Source organism: Mesoplodon bidens (genome assembly GCF_964165515.1).
Source record: "Mesoplodon bidens genome assembly, contig: HAP1_SCAFFOLD_491, whole genome shotgun sequence".
NCBI lineage: Eukaryota > Metazoa > Chordata > Mammalia > Artiodactyla > Ziphiidae > Mesoplodon > Mesoplodon bidens.
Window position 1 is genome coordinate 132087 of NW_027672501.1, and position 6921 is coordinate 139007.

The 6921-nt window shown below is 41.3% G+C and overlaps 1 pseudogene across 1 annotated transcript; it reads left to right on the forward strand.

Annotated features, from left to right (window-relative positions):
• The first annotated feature begins 1897 nt into the window (after positions 1-1897).
• Positions 1898-6604, forward strand: LOC308610082 (3-hydroxyisobutyrate dehydrogenase, mitochondrial-like; annotated as a pseudogene). Its single transcript has 2 exons — positions 1898-1909; positions 5008-6604. The product of its transcript is annotated as a 3-hydroxyisobutyrate dehydrogenase, mitochondrial-like (transcript).
• Positions 6605-6921: the final 317 nt, after the last annotated feature.

A 6921-nucleotide genomic window follows, 5' to 3' on the forward strand; every position in this document is an offset into this window, starting at 1 on the left:
TTTTAACCCTTCTCTCAATTATGCATTTAAATGTTGACCAATTCACAAGTAACTGTTTACAGTCGATGGATTGGCCAGTGGCTTTGGGATCATTCATTTTATAGTCTGGGATTTCCAGTGTGATCTTTATTTTCCCATTTATACTCTATTTCATACATTTTATTAGCGGTAGTAGTAGAAATAGTAGTCGTAGTATCATTATTATTTAGTTAGAGTAGAATTGTTTCTATAACTTCTTACGATCAGACATATACTAAACAACACACATTTTGAAAGCACTGGTGTTGGAGTAAATTCGATGTTGATAAGACTAGTCACTGCCCTTAAAGGAGCTTGTCTTCTAGTTGGAAAGATGTGACATATACAATAATCTGAGGCATTAAGTAAATACATGGGTCTGAGGGCAGAAGATCCTGAAGGAAGCAAGCTACAAAGAACTCATTTTGAATCCTGGCATTAATATTGGCAGATCTCCTCACACCTTTTTACGACAGTTATAGACAAAGCAAGTAAGACTGGAGAATACACTGCAATGGCCCAACTAAGATTTAACGTCATTTCAGCCTAGGGGATTCTTTCTAGGCTTTGAGTATATGATAATTTAAATGCTACCTAAATAGTAAATTTACTTTAATGCTGACAACGTAGAAAAGATACTTTGCTGCAAAAGTATACACAGTAGTAACAGGTGGATTTTGGAAGAAACTAATATTTTGTCTTATACTGGTAACTACACTATTGCCCCAGACCTAGCAGCAGCCTTTACTCTTTGTTGTTTTCTTCTAAGACTGAAGAGCCTCTTTATTGTTTGTGCTGATTTTTTTCCCACCAACAGATCTCAGAGCAATCTGAGTGCACTGGCCAGTTGGGACAAAATTATCATTAGAATTCTTGGCTAGAGAAGAAAGCTCCTAATTTAAGAATGGCTTTTTGCCTTCTGAGAGCTCAGAAGAGCACATTGCAAGCCATCTACATTTATAAAACATGTTTTAGTATGGAAAATTTCAAACATCTACAGAAATAAAGAGAAAGAAGTAGAAACTTTCATCCATTGTTCTCATCAAATGTCCATTTCAGGCCAATAGATTGTCTCTGCACCCTCTCTTACTACTACCACCATCATCCCCAGCAATTTTAAAGCAAATCCCAGATTTCTTTTTCTCAGTGAAAACGTCAGTATCCATATTTCTAAAATGCAAGAACTGCCCTTTTTAAGCTCAACTATGTCATTATCACACATCCGCAAATAATAATGATTCCTTAATATCAACAAATAGCCAGTCAGTTCATGTTTCCTTGATTGTCCTATACATGTATTTTTATTTTAATAACCATTATTTATTTGATTGCTGATCCAAACACAATTTCTTTTAAAGTATAGGTTTAAAAGAACTCAGTTTGCTCATTTTTCTTGCAAGTATTTGTCCTTGAATTCAAAGCATTCATCCAGTAGGGTTCCCAACTGTCTGGATTATGCTGATTGCATCCCCTTTCTGCTTATATGTTTATCATGCTCCTTTGGTCCATGTATTTACTGTCAGTTGGTAGATAGATCTAGAGCACTGACATAATTCAGGTGTGATTTTTTTGGTCAAGTTTACTTCATAGATAATACTGATGAATTCCAAAAGGAACTATAAAGTGTCTGTCTTACTGTGACGTTGCAGCCATTAATGATCAATGTCTAGATCCATTAATTTATTAAGGGTACCAAATGGTGATATTCTACTAACTAGATGATTATTCATTTACTAGCTAGAACATTATTTCATCAACTACTTGGTTGCCCTGAGTTACAGTTTAATTAGGAAAGGAAGAATAAATGTTTCTTTTATTTTATTTACCAGTTTTACAAAAAAAGAAAAAACAAGAGAGAGAAAGGTTGACTCTTCCAAAGATGACTAATGAGGTATTTTCTTGCTTTGTTGTTGTTTTCAGTGAGGTTGTTATAAATATCGATGCAGAGATTGTCCCCTCTTAGGTTCACGGATCCTGTTCAAGTTGGCTCCTGAGTCCTTTCCACACAACCACAGTAGTCTTTGAAGTCTTCCCAGCTCTCTTATATGACAAGAGGTACCAGGAACATCTTGTTCGTTTCTTATGCTGGATTTGAAATCAGCTGTTTCTCCAAGGAGACATTATCCACTGTGTTTATTCAAACTTGTGTTCCTTCTAGTTTAACCTTCTCTCGAGACATGATTTTTTTTAAACAAATTACTTACTGAATTTTTCACCTTTTCAAATCTTGCTATTCTCCAATCACTTCATTTCTGAATTTTTCTAATTTCTTTTATGTTTTTCTTAAAACCAGTTTCTATTCCTTTGAAAATTTCTTTTACTTTTTCCGCAATATCAGGCAATAAATTTCATTTGTTCTGTGGACGTGTCTTTCTGTGACGTTTTCAGGATTTGCTGGAACTTTCTTTTCACCCCTCTTTTTTCTTTTTTTTCTCACTGATTTTCTACAGGATGTGAATGGAATACTCTTCTGTCGCTCATTTTTAAATGAAATAAGTTTCCACTTTAGGAGGGAAACATAGATCAGAATATAATTTCTAGCTTCAGAACTCCAGGGCTCACTATCTTCTATTATTTTCACAACATAATTTTTTTTATTTATTTATTTTTTGCGGTACGCAGGCTTCTCACTGCTGTGGCCTCTCCCGTTGTGGAGCACAGGCTCCGGATGCGCAGGCTCAGCGGCCATGGTGCACGGACCCAGCCGCTCCGCGGCATGTGGGATCTTCCCAGACCGGGGCACGAACCTGTGTCCCGGCAGGCGGACTCTCAACCACTGCGCCACCAGGGAGGCCCCACAACATAATTTTAAAAAATGACCTTAAAATTTCTAAAATCTTCCTCCTCGGCCCTCCTATGCCCATTTACCCAGGCCTCCTCTTTCCTGTCCTTGTTGAGTATGGGGATTTGTTCTGGAATGGTGCTTTGGTTTGATAGGTGTCAAGGTTTCACAGACCCCAGAACACTTGGCATCCTCAGAACATTTCAAAGTTCTTGCACTCAGCTGCAAAGTGGAGCCTGCAACATTCACTCCCGGTTTCTGCCGCTGTTCTCAGTGAGTTTTTCAATCTCAGTGAGTTCGTGAACCATAGTAACCTTTGGCTCTCCTTAAAGAGAGAGAGAGTCCTTCCCTCGTCTTCCTCCCACACACCTTGGGATACACATATGTAGGTCTTTTTCCTGTTGTTGGTTTGTTCCTACCTGGCTGTATGTTGCAGTTAATGTGGACACCTTGTTGTAGATGTTGTCTGTGGGTTTTTGATCTTGCTATCCTAGATGCTTTTCTTTCTTCTTTGTGGGGGTGGGGGATTGTGTATTTAGGGGAGGGGTGGCATATTCAGGGATAAAAATCTTCTCTGTAGCCACCACCATTTCCCCAGAATCCTCTGCCATTAATATTTAAAACAAAATCATGGGAATCATTATCCGGATCCTTAGGATAATCATTACACTGTATCTGTCTTTTTTCCAGGCTTCAAGCTGCCTGTGGCTCGCCACGTTAGTATACTGACATGACTGGGCAATGCCTAATTTGATGGGCTCTTTCTGTACTACCTTCCTCCTAATCATGACAGTCTTGTACGCTATACATAGTCTTCTTCACTGATAGGGAATTTAGAAAATACAGGAAGCCATGGGTTTAATAGCTGAAAGTGGAATTAATGTGTTCTTTTTCTCAGGTAAAATATCATAAGACTCCTTAGGCCAAAGTTGTAAAATGAAATCGCAACTTTCCTGGAATCATTTTGCAAACGTGAATGCCCACATAAAGTACACTAGGACTTGAATCCAAGGAATAACACATTTTTAGAGCCTCCAAATGTATAAACTTAGTACAATTCTGCATTACTTCTTAAGGCAACTGAAGAAAATAATTTTGTGATCAAATAAATATTGATTTTATTAACAGTTATTTTAAAAGTTTACAAAACTTATAAAAAATGTTAAGGCTCTATCAGCCTCATCAGTTGTTATTTCTTTTCTAGAATCTTGGATTAAGGAACAGTCGTTTGAGGGGAAACATGGTATAAAATGGGAAGATAATCTAACAGTAAAGATAGTTATATCTCTTCCTGTGTGATGAACTACTCCTAAGCTTGGTGGTTTAAAACAGCAGGCACTTTATCTCCTCACAATTTGTGAATCAGCAGAATGGGCTGGGATCTCCTGGGTGGATCTATCTTGCTTTCACCTGAGGTGACTACTGAGGCTGCCATCATCTGGTTGCTGGACTGGGGCTGGTTGCTTTCACATGTCTGGCCATTGGTGCTGGCTGTGGCCTGTGCCTAGTCTCCACTAGGTTAGCCAGGCTTCCTAACATGTCAGGTTTCCATGAGGACAAGCCCTAAAGCACGAGTACTCTCCAAGCTTCAGCTCTTGATATGCCATTGGGCCAAAGCAAGTCACGTGACCAAGCCCAGGTCAAGGTGGAACAAAACTACACAGGGTGAGAAAAGGGGGGGAGGGGCATTTGCACTGGGGGTCAGTAGTCTAACAAACTGCTGCAATAACTCTATAAAGAAAAACACCCCGGAGGACAACTGGTAAAAAATGAATGTGTGCGGGGTGGGGTGGGGTTTGGCATAGGGGGGCAAAGGCAGTAAACAGAGGCTACCAAAATCTGAAGATTCTGGAATTTTTGGAAAATCCACTGGGATTAAAGGAGTTACACAACCATGTTCTGACACCAGAAGAAAGGTGCCAGTTGAGCATCAGGGAAGTCTAGCGCTCTTCCTCCATCGCATCAATTTTCACGTTTCTTTGACTCAGCATATTTGTAGAATGAATCATGACTTTCTATAAATTTTTAATTCAGTTTTTCAAAGAAATAGTGACCTCGCTTCTATCTGCTGTGCCACAAAAATGCCGTAGAAAAAAATTCCTTCTGTTAAATCGCTCACTAGGTGAAACTGTATGTGTAACCTAGTACCAAAGAGGTATTAAGAATCGCCACAGCCGAGCCGGCCCTCCGCATCACGCACCCTATAGCAGCCAGTGGGTGAGCCGGGAGTCGAGGAGGTCACCGTGGGAAGGAGGGGCGCGGGCAGCGTGGCAGCCTCCTTCCGTCTCCGTGGAGCCACCTCCGGCCTCCGGTACAGGAAGTCGTCTGCAGCAACCAGTGGTGGCCAGCCTTGCAGCGCTGTGTTCTAGGTCAGTAGCTTCCAAGACTCCAGTTGGATTCATTGGAGTAGGCAACGTGGGGAGTCCAGTGGCAAAAGAGCTCATGAAACATGGCTAGCCACTCACCATTGTTGATGTGTTCCCTGATTCATGCAAAGAGCTTCTAGATGCAGATGAACCCTGTAGTGTCTTCTGCAGGGGATGTAGCCGAAAAAGGTGACAGAATTATTACAATGCATCAATGCACTAGAAGCTTATTGTGGAGCAAATGGAATTCAAAAAAAAGTGAAGAAAGACTCACTATTAATAGATTCCAGTACTGTTGATCCTATGGTTTTCGGAGAATTGGCCAAAGAAGTTGAGAAAATGGGAGCGGTTTTCACGGATGCCCCTGTTTCTGGTAGTGTGGGAATGGCTCGATCTGGCCACCTCACACTTAGGATGGGAGGGGTTGAGCTGCTGTGGTGCATGGGCTCCCATGTGGTGCATCGTGGAGCTGTTGGGACTGGCCAGGCTTCGAAGATCTGCAAAAACTTGCTGCTGGCTATTAGTAGGATTGGAACTGCTGAAGCTATGAATCTGGGACTCAGGTTAGGGCTTGACCCAAAACTCTTGGCTAAAATCCTAAATACGAGCTCAGGACAATGTTGGTCAAGTGACACTTATAATCCTGTACCTGGGGTGATGGATGGAGTTCCCTCGGCTAATTACTATCAGGGCGGATTTGGAGCAACACTAATGGCTAAGGATCTGGGATTAGCATGAGACTCTGCTACCAGCACAAAGAGCCCAGTCCTTCTGGGCAGTCAAGCCCATCAGATCTGCAGGGATGTTGTGCGTGAAGGGCTACTCAAAAAAAAAAGACTTCTCATCCGTGGTCCAGTTTTTGCAAGAGGAGGAGACATTCTGAGTTTGCCCTCTGGCTGTGAACACTGAAACATTGAAACCAAACTGTGTCTTGGAGCCCCTTATGGCTCACTCCACAGGAAAATGGGCTTAATCAAAGGTCAGCTGTCTGCTTTTGAGTGTGTAGGTCAGGGGTTCCCAACCCCTTGGCCTTGGACGGGTACCAGTCCACAGCCTCTTAGGAACCGGGCTGCACAGCAGGAGGTGAGTCGCAAGCAAGCCAACTAAGCTTCATCTGCTGCTCCCTATGGCTCACATTACCGCCTGAACCTCACACACCCCGCCCCCCCTCCCTGGAAAAATTTGCTTCCAGGAAACCGGTCCCTGGTTCCAAAAAGTTTAGGCACCTCTGGTCTAGGTCACAGTAGATCCTGGGATTTTTCACCCATTCTAAACTGCTTATTCTTTTTATCTATTTAGCAAACATATCATCTGTAATTTTTTTCTCTGCAAGCCACTGATGGTAACTGCTAGCTAGCTAGCTGATTGGCCTTTTTCAAAAGTTTGATTCCTAAGCATCTTCAGCTAAAACGCTGCCTACTTCACTCAGGATATTATTTACTCCACTTTACAAATAAAACTAAAATTGTTTTCAACAGGTTAAAATCTATCCTCGAGGAAAGAAAAGAAATTGGTGTGAGAAAAGATATTAGAGAAAGGGGAAGTATAGTGAGTTACTACCTGTGTCCCTCAGAAAATTTGTCCTGTTAAATAACCCAGTGGTGATATTCTTGCATTGAGATTACTGGTTTATTTTCTAGGAGTTGTTAAAGCAAGAGAACTCCTTGCTGCATGTTATGTAATTTGGACTCTGTTACATTATCTTGTTGTGCCCCTCTTGTAACAACTTCCCATACTCAGCAAACTTGTTTTTTT